Below are 16,402 nucleotides of genomic sequence, written 5' to 3'. Positions count from 1 at the left end.
AAATAGTAAATATTTTCTCTAAAAAGGAAAACAAACTTATGGTTACCAAAGGGGAAAGAAAGGAGGGAGAAGGATAAATTAGGAATTTGGGACTAATGTACACACTACTGTACATAAAATAAACAAGGACTTACTGTATAGCATAAGGGACTATATTCAATATCTGATTTTAAAAAACCTATAATGGAAAGGAATCTGAAAAAGAACAAATATACATATATATACACATATGTATATCTGCGTATTTATTTATATATAACTGAAACACTTTGCTGTACACCGGAAACTAACAAATCATCATACAGCTATACTTCAGTTCAATAAATAAACGAGATTCACGGAGAAAGAAACTTGGTTGCTTTTAAGAATGGGAAACCAAAGGCGATTCGAAAAGAGAAGGAGGAGAAACCCATCCAATGTCACTGGACTTCCTCAGAAGCGTTTCTCACACTGACAAAAGAGGAGGAGTAAGCTCTCGCTGTTTTCCAGAGGGACCCTCTGTGTAGCCGTGAAGAGGGAAGTCATAAAAGAGACCAGGCGATGCAATAACTGAATATTTCAGTGCACGGGAGACTTGCTCTTTAGGGGCAGGGAAAACCACAGTGAAACACTGTGGACAGCCTACTTAATTTTAAAAGAAAAGGAAAATTATTTTGCGATTTCAATGGCAGCCCATTCACAGGCCTCTCTACCACCTCCTCCGAGAGGAAATCGGTTGCCATGGCAACTTCAGGTTGCATCATTAAGGATCTGTTAAATGTTGAGAGTTGGGGGGCAGGGCTTTAAACCTTGGAGGAAGAAGAGGAGACGGGGAGAAAGAGAGAAAAGTGAGGCTTGAGAAGTGAAAAGTGAAAGGAGTAATGCAGGGGTGAGCAGAAGTCTTGGCAAAAGGAAGAAAATCCAGGAGCTCCCTTCTCTTTAAGAGGAGGTTTTTATCATCTCTCCCAGGAGAGTGAAAGGAAGCAGCATCTTGGCCCCACTTGGGTCTTCTTGATTCTGTTTCTTAATCTGATCATTTTTCCTCTTGTCCATTAAAAGGAAAAAATATAGAAAAATGAAGAAGATTTCAAGAAGCAGCCTTCATTTGTTGTATATAGTTTTGTTTAAGGACTGAATGGATCGTTCTCTTTCAAGTTCTTTTCCCACTGTTCTTAAGTGGTTTGGTCCTGAACTTGCCCATTTGACAAAATGCAAAAATACAAGTTTGTACTCTGTGTTCAACTTCTTAAAGTTAATCTCCAGCTCTTCACTTGTATGGAAGGCAATAATGGGGTGTTATTAGATAGAAATGTGAAAAAAGTGAAAGTGTTAGTTGCTCGATCGTGTCCAACTCTGTGCGACCCCACGGACTGTAGTCCACCAGGCTCCTCTGTCCATGCGATTCTCCAGGCAAGAATGCTAGAGTGGGTTGCCATCTCCTCCTCCAAGAGATCTTCACAACCCCACAATCGAACTCAAGTCTCCTGCACTGCAGGCAGATTCTTCACCATCTGAGTCTCTTATCCTTGCGCTCTTTACTTGTATGGAAAGCCATGATGGGATGTTACTAGATAGAAGCGTATTTATGTGCCAAGGAGCATTTTTATTAAAAAAAATAAAACATGGATGAGAGATCGTATCTTTGCTCTGTCCCTATAATTCGATTTCTTCTTCAGAAGCATCATTTTGTTTTCTTCTTACCTGTGTTTTCATCTGAAAGGAGGAGAGGGACATTCAGGTAACCATTCACGTCCTCGGTTATCTGGGAAAGATCTGAAAATAGTCCACTTTCAGCTCTGAAACATCTTCATGGCTACATGGATCACCAGTTCCATTCTGCGCCCCTCCTCAGATGGGTCGCCAGCAGTTCATTTTTCTTTGTGAGGTGGGGCTCTGTTTATACCCTCACCTACGCCTGTGGCAGGGTTTCCTGTTTGAAAGACAGCTCTCTCCACACAGTGAGATTCCAGAGGGTGGGGTTTCTGCTCATCCTATGGAAAGGCGAGTGTACTGATGAATGTGGCTGTGTGTTGTGATGGCCAAGGGACTTGCAGGTGGAGTTTTTGCAAGGGAGTTGTTCCACCTTGAGACAGCAATTCTCAACTCCGAGGGTCCTGGCTTCAGCTCCTCTTCCACTGGAGAAGAGAACACAGCACCCCGTTTGGTGGTCTTGAGCAAATCCTCCTACCGTTCTCCAAGTCTTCTTCGCGTGGAAGCTGGGAACAGTAGTAATAGCCGCTGCTCACCTTGAACAGCTGCGGGGAGCATCACGTGAGATGAGATGTAGGGAGAAACCCTGCGTGGACCAAAGGGTTTACATGGGTATCAGGCACCATCTTAAGGGAGACTAGCTCCAGGCTCCTTTCTTGCACAAGATTCTGCTGGGCACTCTCAGGACCCATCTCCTGCCTGGCTCTCTCTTGGGACCTTTGAGACCACTCTCTTGATGACGGTTGACTACGAGACAAGAAGCGAACAGCCTGATAATATGGCATCCACGCTGTCCAAAGCAGGATGTACTCTGTAGAAGCAAAAACCCCAAGATGCCAGCTTCTTACTCAGAGGGGTGACAGAAGACCCGGAGCAAACCTCCCAACATGCCCGTCACTGGCCCATGAGTGGCCCTAGCTCTGCTTCCAACTCTCTTCTGCTGCGACTGAGCCCAGGGGACACCCAGCTCCTCTCAGGGACCCCTTCAAGTGTGAGAACATCCCGGGGCCCAGGCAATAATTTTTTCCCTCTTGTGCAAATGGACACGTGCTAACAGGGTTCTGGGCCTGACCCCGTGTGCTTGGGTAGACCCAATTCTCAAACACTCACATCTTTTTCTTTCTTTCATGCACCCACCCATTCATCAGCAATCATTTCTGTATCACCTTTGCTAGTCATTTGGCTGAGCCAGGGCATCAGGACATCATAGCCATGGACCAGCTTGAGGCTTGATTTTGTTAATAAAGTTTCAGTAAAACAGCCATGCCCATTTGTTGACCCCTTGGCCACGGCAGCTTTCGCAACACAAAGGGAGACTTGATCATTGCAACAGAGATCATACCATCTGTAAAGCCTCAACTATTGAGGATTTGGCCCTTTACAGAAAAGGTTTGGCCGATCTTGGGCTAGACGCTTGGTCGGATGCATAGCAGAAGCAGGAGGTTGAGCTGACGTCCTGCCCACCCAAGGTGCTTACAGCTCAATGGTGGAAATCAGTTGTGTGTGCTGTTATCCTATTACAGAGCAGGTTGGGCTTCCCTGGTGGCTCAGGTGGTAAAGAATCTGTCTGCAGTGAGGGAGACTTGGGTTTGATCCCTGGGTCGTGAAGATCTCCTGGAGAAGGGAAAGGCTATCCACTCCAGAGGAGCCTCGTGGGCTATAGCCCACAGGGTCACGAAGAGTCAGACACGACTGAGCGACTTTCACTTCACCGTCCTGAGAGAGGGTCAGAAGAAGTGCTCAGGGCCCATGAAGAAAAGGGATCTCTGTCTGCAAGAGGACTCAGGAAGGTGTCTGTGGCTGGGCCCTGCAGTTGTGAGTTGGGGCTTGGCCATGTGCGTACAAGGGGATGCAGGGAGAGCATCCACAGGATGGGGGTACCAAGGGTAGAGGACCTGCGTGGTGCACCCTAGAAGCAGGAAGTGCTGTGGTCAACTATGGAGGCTAGATGCGGGATTGAAGATCATCAAGAGACAAGCTGAAAAGAGAGGTTTTGGCAGGATCCCAGAGGATCTGAAATACCAGGATAAGGAGTTTCTTCTCTAGATGCAGAAAAGTTTCTGAGCTGGGGAGTGAACTGGGAAGCTATGCTTTGGGACCATTAAAAAGGCAGCCAGGTATAGTATAGGCTAGAGATTGATATTTCCAAGAGAAATTAAGCCTGCAGATTTATTCCCCCTAGCCTAGTCAAATGAAGTAATGTATAAGAAGGATTTTGTAAGCTATAAAATGTATGGGATTATTATGATTATTTATTATAACAATAATGCTAACCCAGGTAAGATTTAGACCTTTCCGCTCAGATTCATTTCCATGTTTCAATCACTTTAACAATTCCCCATCCTGGGTTGTATTTTGACTTCCCCAGACTATAATCGTAGACCACATAATATTGGGTGTGATATGATTAAGCAGTAATGGCTGAGCATTCTTATCCAGAGGAGTTATTTCTGGTGTGACATAGAACACGGCATAGCATTGGAGTTCCACCCAGGACGGAACACTTCTCACCAGTGGGGCCTGGACACACCCTTCCCATGGCCTTGGCCCGGACCACTGCAAGCTCTGCAATAAGATCATCTCCAAAGTGCCAAGTCAGAGGAATAAAGAGCCCCGGGATCACACAGCTCCAGAGACATGAGGAGGAAAGGAACTTATGAAGGCTGGGAGAGGGAGGTCTCATCACCTGGAAATCTGATATCTGCTCACCTGAGGGGGAACAAGGGGCCAAGAAGAATGAACTTATTAAAACCAAGAACTGACATTTCATGTCACTGCTAAAAGTTGTGACTGGCATTTGTCTTTAAAAATGAAACTAAAAGTCGTAAAGTCAAATTTATTTGTCCTTATAGTTTTCCCAGTAGTCATGTACAAATGTAAGAGTTGGACCATAAAGAAAGTTGAACACTGAAGAATTGATGCCCCTGAACTGTGGTGTTGGAGAAGACTTGTGAGAGTCCCTTGGACTGCAAGGAGATCAAACCAGTCCATTCTAAAGGAAATCAGTCCTGAATATTCATTGGAAGGACTGATGCTGAAGCTGAAGCTCCAATATTTCAGCCACCTGATGCAAAGAGCCAACTCATTGGAAAAGACCCTGATGCTGGGAAAGATTGAAGACAAAAGTAGAAGGGGACAGCAGAGGATGAGACAGTTGGATGGCATCACTGACTCAGTGGACACGAATCTGAGAAAACTTCAGAAGATAGTGAAGGGCAGAGGAGCCTGGTGTGCGGCAGTCCATGGTGTCTCAAAGAGTCAGACACCACTTAGCAACTAAATAACAACATCTGGCTATTTCTGCCTTGGCTGAGTTACGAGAAATGAGAGGGGCATTTCTCACCCCTGAGCTAATGCCCTGAGCTTCACACCAGGTACACAATCACTACGAATGTATTTCCCTGGCCACACCCTCCTGGGCTGCCTGGAGACCCTAAGCTGAAGCCCAGTCATGCTCTGCTTGTGGCTGAAGGTGGGTTTCCATCCCCATCTGAGCACTGCCCCCTCTGCTCGGAGGTGTGTCTCACCTCTCCGTATTTCCAGCAGAGGACCCCACTTTTCAGGTCCCCGTGGGTTTGCCCTGGCCACATCAAAGTCATCTGGGAGCATCGTACCACGTTGGCTGCCCAGAGACTCCACAGACCCTCGGGTGGCCTGGAGAGTCTGCCCTTATGGCAGAATGGTCTTCCTCACCTGCCGTACACCTGGACCATTTTCATGGCGGCAGGTGTCCACTCTGGGGCCCAGGTCATTCCCTCTGGACCTCTTCTCCCAGCTGGAGTCCAGGCCAGGTCTGAGGCTCTCCTCCCTGGAGTTTGCCCAGCGACTGGGAGCCTGTATCCTACACAGGGTAGGCCCCTCGTTAATCCCCTCCTCCAGCCAGGACCTCCCAAATCCAACAGCACTCCATCCTCTCCTAGAAGCTCTTTGTCTCGTGGGAAGAGTGACTTGGCTACCTGGTAAAGGCCATCGAGGAGATATGGCACAGATATCGCACAATTTCAAAAAATGTCAGCTGTGCAGCAGGAATATGTGACAACTGTGGGCAGTTGTGGGTTTAGGGGCTTTCCCGGTGGCTCAGGAGTAAAGCATCCACCTGCAATGCAAGAGACACTGGTTCAGTCCCTGGGTGGGGAAGATCCCTGGAGGAGGGCTTGGCAAACCACTCTAGTGTTCTTGCCTGGAGGATCCTATGGACAGAGGAGCCTGGCGAGCAACAGTCCATGGGGTTGCAAAGAACTGGACATGACGGAAGCAACTGAGCCCACGTGCACTTGTGCCGGGAGCCGCCATAGGAGATCCCACCCGTGACAGGTCATGTAGAAGAGGACTGTTAAGTGAGGCTTCAGGAGTCAACGGGCTCCCTAGGCTTTCTCGAGCATCTACCCCCAAACCAGAATCTGTCTGTTCTACTATTTCATGACTTTCACCAACTCCTCTGACATTAACAGGGGGCTATTCCTGACCACCTTTCTCTGGAGAAAATTAACTTAGGGCTATAGCTAATAAGTCTCTTGGACATGAGAGGAATATTTCAAATCAAACCCCCTCTGTTAGCATTATAGCTTGCTTGGCAGGTATATCCAGACTCTTGCAGCTACATATATGATTATTTACAGCCTCCCAACTATGAGAGGCATGGAAAGCCTAAAACATAGAGCCTTTCAAAGAGTTAAAAGTTATTAGAGTAGTACTGGCGTAGGATTTCATTATTGGGCCAATGCTCGTTGCTAAGTTCCCATGTCTCTTATCCACCGTGCACCTGGGAGTACATTAGTTAACATAGTTGAAAAGTAAGAAAAACAAGTGTAGCCTTGAAATTAACCACATCAGACTTTTGAGCTAATTGGTTCTATCTTGTAACTCACTGCACCTTTGCTTCGTGAGAATGTAACTTGTTTAATACTTTCTGAGGCTGACATAGATTAAAAATATAAGAAAAAACACTTTGAGGGAAAACAAGTTTTCTGGTTGAGCAGCCTTTATCAAAAGAGGGTCATAAAATGTTCACAGGCCTCCAAGGCCAGAAGATAATGTACACAATATTGTTTATGGGAAAGGTATGCAGAAAAAAATCCTGGTTTCGATAAAGACAAAACAGATGTAATGCTTGGGCTGACTCTGTATGACTTTGCATCTTTCCTTTCCCTCTATGTATAAGACAAGGTATAAAAGTACCTTTTAAAAATAAAGCTATTGGGCCTCGCTGAAAAAGCTTGGTCACCCCGTGTTTTTCTTTTCTTCTCTTTTTTTCTCTCTTACTTTCTTTTTCAGGCTGATCCCCTGGAACACAGAGGCTCTCTGCATTCACTTTCCTGCCTGGGCTTCTAAGACTTTATTAGCTTTCTATGTAAACCAAGGAATATCAGCCTCTTTCTTTCCTCTATTTTCTTATCTACAATATTCTTTCCTTATCTCTTTCTAAATCATCTGCCGACGCCGTTTTTCCTTCAGGTTCCCCTGGATCCTGTGGGGGCTGGACTCCGGCACACATGGGCTTTTAATTTCATCGGGAGTAAAGATGAGGAAGAAGGGTGTCCTGAGCGAAAGAGAGGAAGAAATGACTAATATCGTCACATTCATGGTACTGCTTCTCTTCTAGAACATGAGCGACATCCTTGGGGGACCCCAAGAGGAAAACAAAATATACACGGTATGATTCTAAACCAGGGTTTCTCAACCTCAGCGTTACTAACATGCTGGGCTGGATTGGTGGTGGGGCCCGCCCTGTGCCTGCAGGGTTCCGAGCAGCTTTCCTGGCCTCCACTCACTAGAAGCCCTCTCCACCCGCCCCAGCAAGTTGTGACACTCAGAATGGAGGAAATCAACAAACTCACATCTTGGGGCAGCGCCGCCCAATCAAAACAATGTGAGCCACGACTACAAGCCACAGAGGTAGTTTTGGACAGTGACGTTTTACTTTTTGATAATTTTATGTGTTTTTGTGTATGTCTGGCTGTGCTGGGTCTTCACCGCTGCGCAAGCTTTACTCTAGCTGCGGTGAGTGGGGGCCACTGTCGCGTCGTGGTGTGCGCGTTTCTCATTGAGCTGGCTTCTCCCGGGAAGCTCGGGCTCTAACACGCATGCGCGCAGTAGCTGTGGGTCCCAGGCTTTAGAGCACCGGCTCAATAGCTGTGACGCACAGGCTAGTTGCTCCACCGCATGTGGGATCTTCCCGAATCAGGGACCGAACCTGTGTCTCCTGCGTTGGCAGGCGGATTATTTACCACTGAGCCACCAGGGAAGCCTTGGTAGTGACATTTTAAAAAGAAAAAAAAAACAACTGTGAAATTAGTTTCAATCATCTATTTTATTAAACCTATTATATCCAAAATATTATCATTTCTACTTGAAATCAATATTAAAAAATACTGTGATAGTTCACATTCTTTTTTTTTTTAAATATTGTGTCTCAGATGCCATGTGCATGTTACACTTCACAAAGCATCTCAGATTGGACTAGCCACGTTTCAAGTGCTCTGTAGCCCCACAAGGCTGGTGGCCAGTGTTTGGCCCGTGCTGGTTGGTGGGGGCCAGGCATGGCTTTATGATGGAAACACAGCAGAATCAAGCAAGCAGTCAGCCTCACATTGCAGCCCGCTTCCTAGGTGACTGAGCAAGTGATTCTCTCTGAGCCTCGACTTGCCTAGCTATAAAATGGGACAGTGATACCTCTTTGAGCGTTAGCCCCCTTCCTCTGAGGGGCAGTTCCCTCCGAAGCAGTCGATGGGCACGCCCCCACGTGGCCGACACAGGACATGCGTAGTGGTCCCACGGACCTGCTTTCCGCCCCCATCCCTGGAAGCAGTACATTCCTAAAGGTCTCAGCCCCAACTCTCCTCTGCCAGGCAGCACGGTTCATCAATGCCATGCCTTTCCCCCCTTTTATTTGTTAATAAAAGTGCTTTTCCTAGAATGCAACCCAGAGAGGGGAGCAGGGAGGAATAACATGTGCTTGGCGCCTCTGATATTAATAGCCGCGAGTGTCACACACTGTGACAGTGATGAAAGTGGGTATGGACGCGGGGCCCCCTCTCTTCTGGGAGGCAGTGCTCCCCCCCGCAAACAGAAAATAAACACAGCCCTGGTGGAGCACAAATGCCAATAACTGTGAAATTTTGATTAAATAATAGATATGTGTTCAGAAGCACTCCTCTATAGTATGTGATTAAGAAAGATAACCAGACATTCTTACAGCCCTAATGATAATAATTACCACAACACATAAAGTGCAGAATATGACACCAGAAAGGCCATTATTAACCTTTCCCAGGGTTATTTTTTGGGGTGTATTTTTGACACCGTGGACACCGGCATTCAGAAACGAAATAAAACTAGAGCTGAGGCAATTACCCTCAGCTACTGCCCTGATATATCGTGGGATCAAGGGAGTGTGGGTGAGAAGGCGAGAGAGAGAAAGAGACAGTGGCGAGGGCATAAAAAGTCTTTTATACAAAACAGATGCTTGTTTAATATCGAACATCTGGCCAGTCTTATAAAGATTTGTATTAACATTTCTGCAACTGTCAGTAATTCAGAAAACTGACAGAGCTTCCCTGTTTAATTTTTTTTGCTATAAATAACAATCTTAGACCCAGGCTTTTTTTTTTTTTTTTTTTTTCTGCTTGCATGCAATTTTTGGTCCCTGACATATGATACCCAATGCTCAGCACTCCTTGTCCTGCCCTGAGGAGGCAGAGGAATCCGCTCTGGAATCTGATTTCTCTGTGCTTCCTCAAGAGCTGCCCTGAAGCTGCCCACTCCAGGGATGACTGGCTCAAAGCCACTCACCTTCCTTCTCCTGTATCCAAAGTGCATCTGTTAGAATCTGCTGCATAACAAACATCCCCAAATGGAGTGGAATCAAATAGTGACCATTTCTTTTACTTGGGGTTCCATAGGTGGGCAGCTTTGACTGGTGGGCCTTCTGGTCTCAGTTGGACTCACTTGTGCATCTGTTAGTGTTGACTGAAAAAAAACACACAACCTAAAAGTAGAGAATTATGCTTTATCCTGTGAACTTTCTAAGCATTTAAGCCTAGAGCACAACCTCTCAAAAAGCTCTGAGGGACTTCTCCAAAGAGGTGATGGAGGAGCCAAGATAGATAGGAGCTTTTGCAACAAAAACCAGGTAGTCAGGACATCAAAATGCTAGGGAACCATTGACCAAAACCGCCCACCTTGGCCAGGCACAATAATAACTGCTTGTCAGAGTTGTCTCACAACAGGAGGTCCCGATAAGAAATGTGTGCACCACTGAAAGCCAACTGGGAAAGTTTAGGAGGGGCCAAAAGGCAGAAGGAAACTCCAACCCATAATATGTCCTGTCAACCTCCCAGAAACCCTCACGCTAGAACCCATCTTGGCTGAGAGATACACATACCACTGGGAAGGACTGAGTCAGAGCCAATATGGGCACAAGCAGGATGACTGGCCAGAGAGGACCCGGAAAGCTAATCTCGTTACCATAAAACGGGAGACTGCGAGCCACGTGGCAGAGCAGTTCTCCTGGGTTCCCTTACCCTGGTGCTCTCCACCCGGGTGCCCCTTCCCAATAAAGTCTCTTGCTTTGTCTGCACGTGTTTTATCTCCTGGGACAATCCATTTCCAAGCGTTAGACAGGAGCTCACTCTCGGGCCCTGGAAGGGTTCTCCCTTCCAGTAACAAAAAGGTTACATTAATTAAAGAAAATAGCACCTATGTATGTGTCTGTGTGTTAGTCGCTCAGGCAAGAATACTGAAGTGTGTAGCCATTCCCTTCCCTAGGGGATATTCCTGACCCAGGACTCCAACACAGGTCTCCTACATTACAGGCAGATTCTTTACCAATTGAGCCACCAGGGAAGCCCCTTCTATGTTTAGCAAGATGCAATAGTCTGGACTCATTGTAATCATTCATTTGATATGCACCTTAGCTATCTAGAGCCAGTATCCTGTTTTTTTTTTTTTTTTTTTTCATCCTGAATCCCTCAGGGTGCATCATCAGGGCAGCTTCGGTGGCTGAGGGCTGGATTCCAGCAGCACTTTTTGTTTACTGATGTGGTGGGCAACACTGTTGGTCCGCAGAAGTCAGCGTCCAGCTTGGCTCGGGGCTGGAGAGTCTGAGCTGGTCTCTGCTGGGAGAGCTAGTCTCTGCTACCTGTGCTATCATCCTTGGGCAGGCCGGCCTGGGAGCACCCACCCTGCACAGGCAGGAATCCGACAGAGCACGTGGCAATGTGCAAAGTCTCTTTGAGACCTCGGCTCAGAAACGGTTTCATCACTTCTGCTTAATTCTGTTGATCAAGGCAAGTCATTAAGACCACATACATGGGGTCAGGAAACAGGCTCCACTCAGTAAGGGTGAAAGTCTCAGTCGTTCAATTGTGTCCAACTCTTTGCAACCCCACAGAATCTAGCCTGCCAATCTCCTTTGTCCATGGAACTCTCCAGGTACAAATACTGGAGTGGGTAGCCAGTCCCTTTTCCAGCAGATCTTCCCAACCCAGGGATTGAAGGAATGAAAAGTCAGAGAACAAGGATGAGGGCTGGGGAATATGGTGGCCCTTTCTGCAAATAAGATTCCACCTAAGGCATAGCTTCTCAGCTATTATCCTAAGATAACAGCCCAAGATGGAGGGTGTTATCCTCTTTTTAAGGTTTTTACTTTATCATTAAGGAACTGAAGGAGGCTGTGATTTGCCCCTGGCTACATAGTTTCTAAGAGATGCCATGGATCAAAAGCAAAGGATAAGATGCTGGAGAAAATGGGCTTCCCTGCTGGTCCAGTGGCTAAGACTCTACTCTCCCAATGCAGGGGCCCCAGGTTCCATCCCCACTCAGGAAATGAGATCCCACATGCTACAACCAAAAGTCCACACAAATAAATAAATAAATACTTTAAAAAAAAAAAAAAAAAGCTGCCAGAGAAGGTAATCACTTGAAAGCCTTTCCAAGTGGGCAGTAAAAAGATCTCTGGACAACGAACTTCACTACCAGCTATAGCTGCTGCCGGTGGCTGGGGTAGGAACTCTGGCTGAGGAAGAAGGCAACTTCATATGGGGGTGACCTGAACATCAGAACAGCAGCAGAAGATGGATTTACTATTTCACTAATTTTCTTCTTTTGCCACCTCATTCAATAGAGGAGTCAAGCAGCCTACAAAAATATATGTAGATGTTACAGGACAAAAAATGAGAGGCTTCAGGCACTCATCCTTAAAGGACTAAGTTCAGTTCAGTTCAGTCGCTCAGTCCTGTCTGACTCTTTGCGACCCCATGAATCGCAGCACGCCAGGCCTCCCTGTCCATCACCATCTCCCAGAGTTCACTCAGACTCACGTCCATCGAGTCAGTGATGCCATCCAGCCATCTCATCCTCTGTCATCCCCTTCTCCTCCTGCCCCCAATCCCTCCCAGCATCAAAGTCTTTTCCAACGAGTCAACTCTTCGCATGAGGTGGCCAAAGTACTGGAGTTTCAGCTTTAGCATCATTCCTTCCAAAGAAATCCCAGGGCTGATCTCCTTCAGAATGGACTGGTTGGATCTCCTTGCAGTCCAAGGGACTCTCAAGAGTCTTCTCCAACACCACAGTTCAAACGCATCAATTCTTTGGCGCTCAGCCTTCTTCACAGTCCAACTCTCACATCCATACATGACCACAGGAAAAACCATAGCCTTGACTAGACAGAACTTAGTCGGCAAAGTAATGTCTCTGCTTTTGAATATGCTATCTAGGTTGGTCATAACTTTTCTTCCAAGGAATAAGGTGAAATGTAAATGCTTTGGGAGGAAGAAGGACCCACTAACATCTCAGCTGGACTCAGTTTGGCACAGTGGTTCTCACCCAAGGACCAGCTGGTCCCCATAGAGGCATGTGGAAATGATACAAGGTCATTGTCGGTGGTCGCAGTTATGGAGGCGGGAGAAAACTGCTGACTCTTCGCAGATGGACTTTGATAGTAGATAGGATGCGATCCCACCTGACAAAGAATAGTTCCAACTGAGACATCAATAGCAACCTTGTTTACTTGGGCCTGACCTGCAAGCGACTCTAAGGAAATGAGACATAAGACCAGCAAGTTTTGATGGAACAATGGGGGCATTATATTTGTATCAGGACTTCCCTGGTGGCACTCCACCTGCCAATGTAGGAGACGCAAGAGATGTGGGTTCAATCCCTTGGTTGGGAAGATCCCCTGGAGAAAGAAATGGCAACCCACTCCAGTATTCTTGCCTGGAAATTCTCATGGACGAAGGAGCCTGGTGGGCTACAATCCATGGGGTCACAAAGAGTCGGACACAACTTAGCAAGTAAGCACATATTTGCACCAACCCAGTAATTTGTACTGCTACATGGTGTACAAAGTTATACATGTATTTTGTCATTTATTCCTTACAATAACCTTGTGAGTTACTGCAGATCTGATAACATCTCTCTGTTTTACTGGCAAGGAAAACTGAGACTCAGGCATGTTCACTGACTTGCTCAGATCTGCCAGTTCAGGTCCTTCAAGAAGCAGATGCGGGGGACCTCCCTGGCCATCCAGTGGTTAAGAATCCGCCTCACAATGCTTGGGACATGGGTTCGATCCCTGGCTAGGGAACTAAGATCGCATATGCTTTGGGGTAAATAAGTTCACTTGCCACAACTCCTAAGCCCGTGCCCTAGAGCCTGAGAGCTATAACCAGAGTTCATGTGCAGAACAAAGACCCAGTGCAGCCAAATAAATAAAGAATTGAAAAAGAAGAAGAAGAAGCAGGGAAGGATGAAGGGGACGGGGAGCAGGAGTGGGCGGAGACAGCCTTCAGACTGAGATGCGGGTCCTCTAGGAGAGGTGGGAGGAAGATGAGAGGAGCCGGGACAGCAGGGAGACCCTGAGAAGCCCCACCGAGGCTGGGGGGACCTCAGAGCACAGACTGCTTGTAAGAGGCGTGCTGGTCACTCGGGCAGCGGTGATCCAGCTCCACCGCCCCACTGAACTCAGACGCTGGCTGAGAACAGTCAGGGCAGGACATGCCTGCAGGCGCAGCCACCAAAGACTGTCTGCCTACTGCCCTGCCCACTGCAGGTTTTCTGGAAAGGAGCCCAGGGCAGGGAGCCTCCGTGGCCACCACATCACAAGTAAGAAATGGTGGAGTCAGGACACAAGTCCCACCAGGCATCTGACTCAAACGCAGGTAAGGAAGAACAAAGGAGAAGATGAGGGACAGAGCGGGGTGGGGGTCAGCCCAGGCGGGGGTCTGATGAAACCCTTTGGTGGACAAAATGAGAAATCAGAGGGGACAGAGACTCTGAAATCAAATACCAACTGCTAGGATCTCTTCGTTGGCTCAGACTCATCTTAAGAAACCAAACGGAACTGGAACACTCTGGAGAGTTTGGGCAAGGTGCTGGACTCAGTGTCCAAGTGATAGCCTGCTGAGAAGATCCAATGAGCCATGGTGCCCTATTTAAGGAGGAGATGAGCAAACAAACAAAAGAACTGTTTTGAGGGGCTGAGAGTGTCTGCCTGCCTTCCCGGGTGGCATTTCCTGGTGACCGTCACCACAAAGAGCCTCCTGCTGGTGTCCCCCAGCTGAAGGTCGCATCACATGGGCGCCCTGGTGTCAGAGGTGCTATAACGTGGTGCTGATGTCACAGGGGCAGGAATTCAGTGATGCAGAACCTTCTGAGTCACCCCCCAACCCAGAGACACAATTAAATCAGAAGCTTTGGGGGACCTTGGGTGTCACCAGTGTAGCTTCTCCCCCCCAAGCTCACAGGAGAAACTCTGGGCCAACAAGCAGGAGGGCTTCCTCTAGGGATTTTGTCAACCTGGGCATCGCTGATATTTGGATCCAGATAAGCCTTTGGCAAGACAGGACAGGGGAGGGTCTGTGCATTTTGTAGGAGGTTTAGCGGCACCCCTGGCCCCCACCTACCAGCTGGGGAAGGAACATCATGCCAGGAACATCGTGCCAGTCATGACAACCAGAAGTATCTCCAGACATTGCCATTGTCCCCTGAGGGTAAAATTGCCCCTCATCTAAGTCAAACACCCAGTTAGTGACAGAGCGGGACCAGGTCTCTGGCCTCACAAGCCATAGCCCCTGATCTCCTGCATCACAGCAGTCCTGGATGGGTCAGGGCAGCACCTGACCTTGATGTCAGGAGTTTGAGAAGGAAAATAGGAATGCTTTTGAACTCCACTGAAACGTCCTGGCCACAGCAGAGAAGCAGGTGGAAACCTAATGCTTGCCCAGTGTACAATTGGAAAGAACAGCCCTTTTTCTTTTTTGAGTAGATTGATTCCTTTCACTGTGAATCATTGCCAGGGCACAAAAGAAACTGGAAATAGAGAAAATGAATCTGAAGACAGGACTCCACTGTCTGCATTTCCGGATTGCTTTGAGAGCTACTGGGGATGCCTCCCAGTCATGGGGTATAAGGAAGTGAGTTGGAAAAATAACCCTGCGGAAACGGGTTTCCTCATGCCAGCTTCACTGGGCTGTTGGAAGGCGCTCTCTGGCCTCCAAGCATATAGATAGATTTTAGGGGGTAGGGTATTGCAGGACTTGACTCCTCTGGCCTGTTGGGGCTCCTGAGTGCTGCCATCAATTGGCTATGCCTCCTATTTGCATATCACTGATGCCCTTTCAAAGCATATTCTCTACTACTTTCCTTTTTGCTATCCCAATGACTTGTAAAGTTGCCTCGAGGGGAGTTATCTCCCCCATTCTTTAGCTACAGAAATGGTCGATCAAATAGGATGAGCCCTCAGGACATCTGGCTGCTGAGCAGTGAGCCCGGGCCAGTTACCCTTTCAGAATGGCAGTTCACCTGTCAATGAAGTGGAGAGGACGATGGTGTGCTACTGCTTCATGGAGCTGTCGGATCACTTGATAAGAGAACATGCGTGCAGTGCCCTGTGCAAAGAAGACCTTCAGAGGTTGTCTGATCCCATCATTTATTCAGTTCCAGAAAGAGTAGATAAGGAGGTAGGCTTCAGAGTCAGCCAGGTTCAGACCCGCTCAGGAAACTTGAGGGACACTTGTTGGTTCTCTGCTTAACAAAGCCAGCCCCTTCTAGTGCTTTTAAAATATCCCTTGATTGCTGTGGTTGTTCAGTTACTGAGCCGTGTCTGACTCTTTGTGATCCCATGAACTGCAGCATGCCAGGCTTCCCTGTCCTTCACTGTCTCCTGGAGTTTGCTCAAATTCATGTTCATTGAGTCAGTGATGCTATCTAACCATCTCATCCTCTATCTCAATCCCTTGATTATACAGATAGATAGAATATATATATAAATCGATTTAAAGTTCCCTTGATTTGGTAATATTCACTAGGCACACAGCTTACCTTCTCTTGCACAAAATGAGGTTGAAATGGAACTCCCTAGTCAAAGACAGACCCAGGGTCCTGTGCTCTCAGAAAACCCTGTTGGATCACTTAGACACCAAGTTCCCTGTCTGTGTGAGGAAGGGCTCTATCACATCTCGAGTGTTGTCAGTGTCAGTCACACACACACACACACACACACACACACACACACACACTTCTTGCACTCCATAGCCTCCATGGGTGATGGGTGGGAGAACCATTCTGGGGGCTAGGAGAGATGCCTCTTGTCCAAGGGCACCTTACTGCTACTCAACCAATACTGCACTAAGCTATCACAATTCTGTGCTGGGAAACTTTCTGCTCTTAATCATGACAGTCCTGGTCCACTCCGTGAGGACCTAAGGCCTAGGAC

Source organism: Capricornis sumatraensis, chromosome 19 (assembly GCF_032405125.1).
Source record: "Capricornis sumatraensis isolate serow.1 chromosome 19, serow.2, whole genome shotgun sequence".
NCBI classification, from domain to species: Eukaryota; Metazoa; Chordata; class Mammalia; order Artiodactyla; family Bovidae; genus Capricornis; species Capricornis sumatraensis.
The sequence above is the reverse complement of the archived record's forward strand: the minus strand, read 5'-3'. Positions refer to the sequence as shown.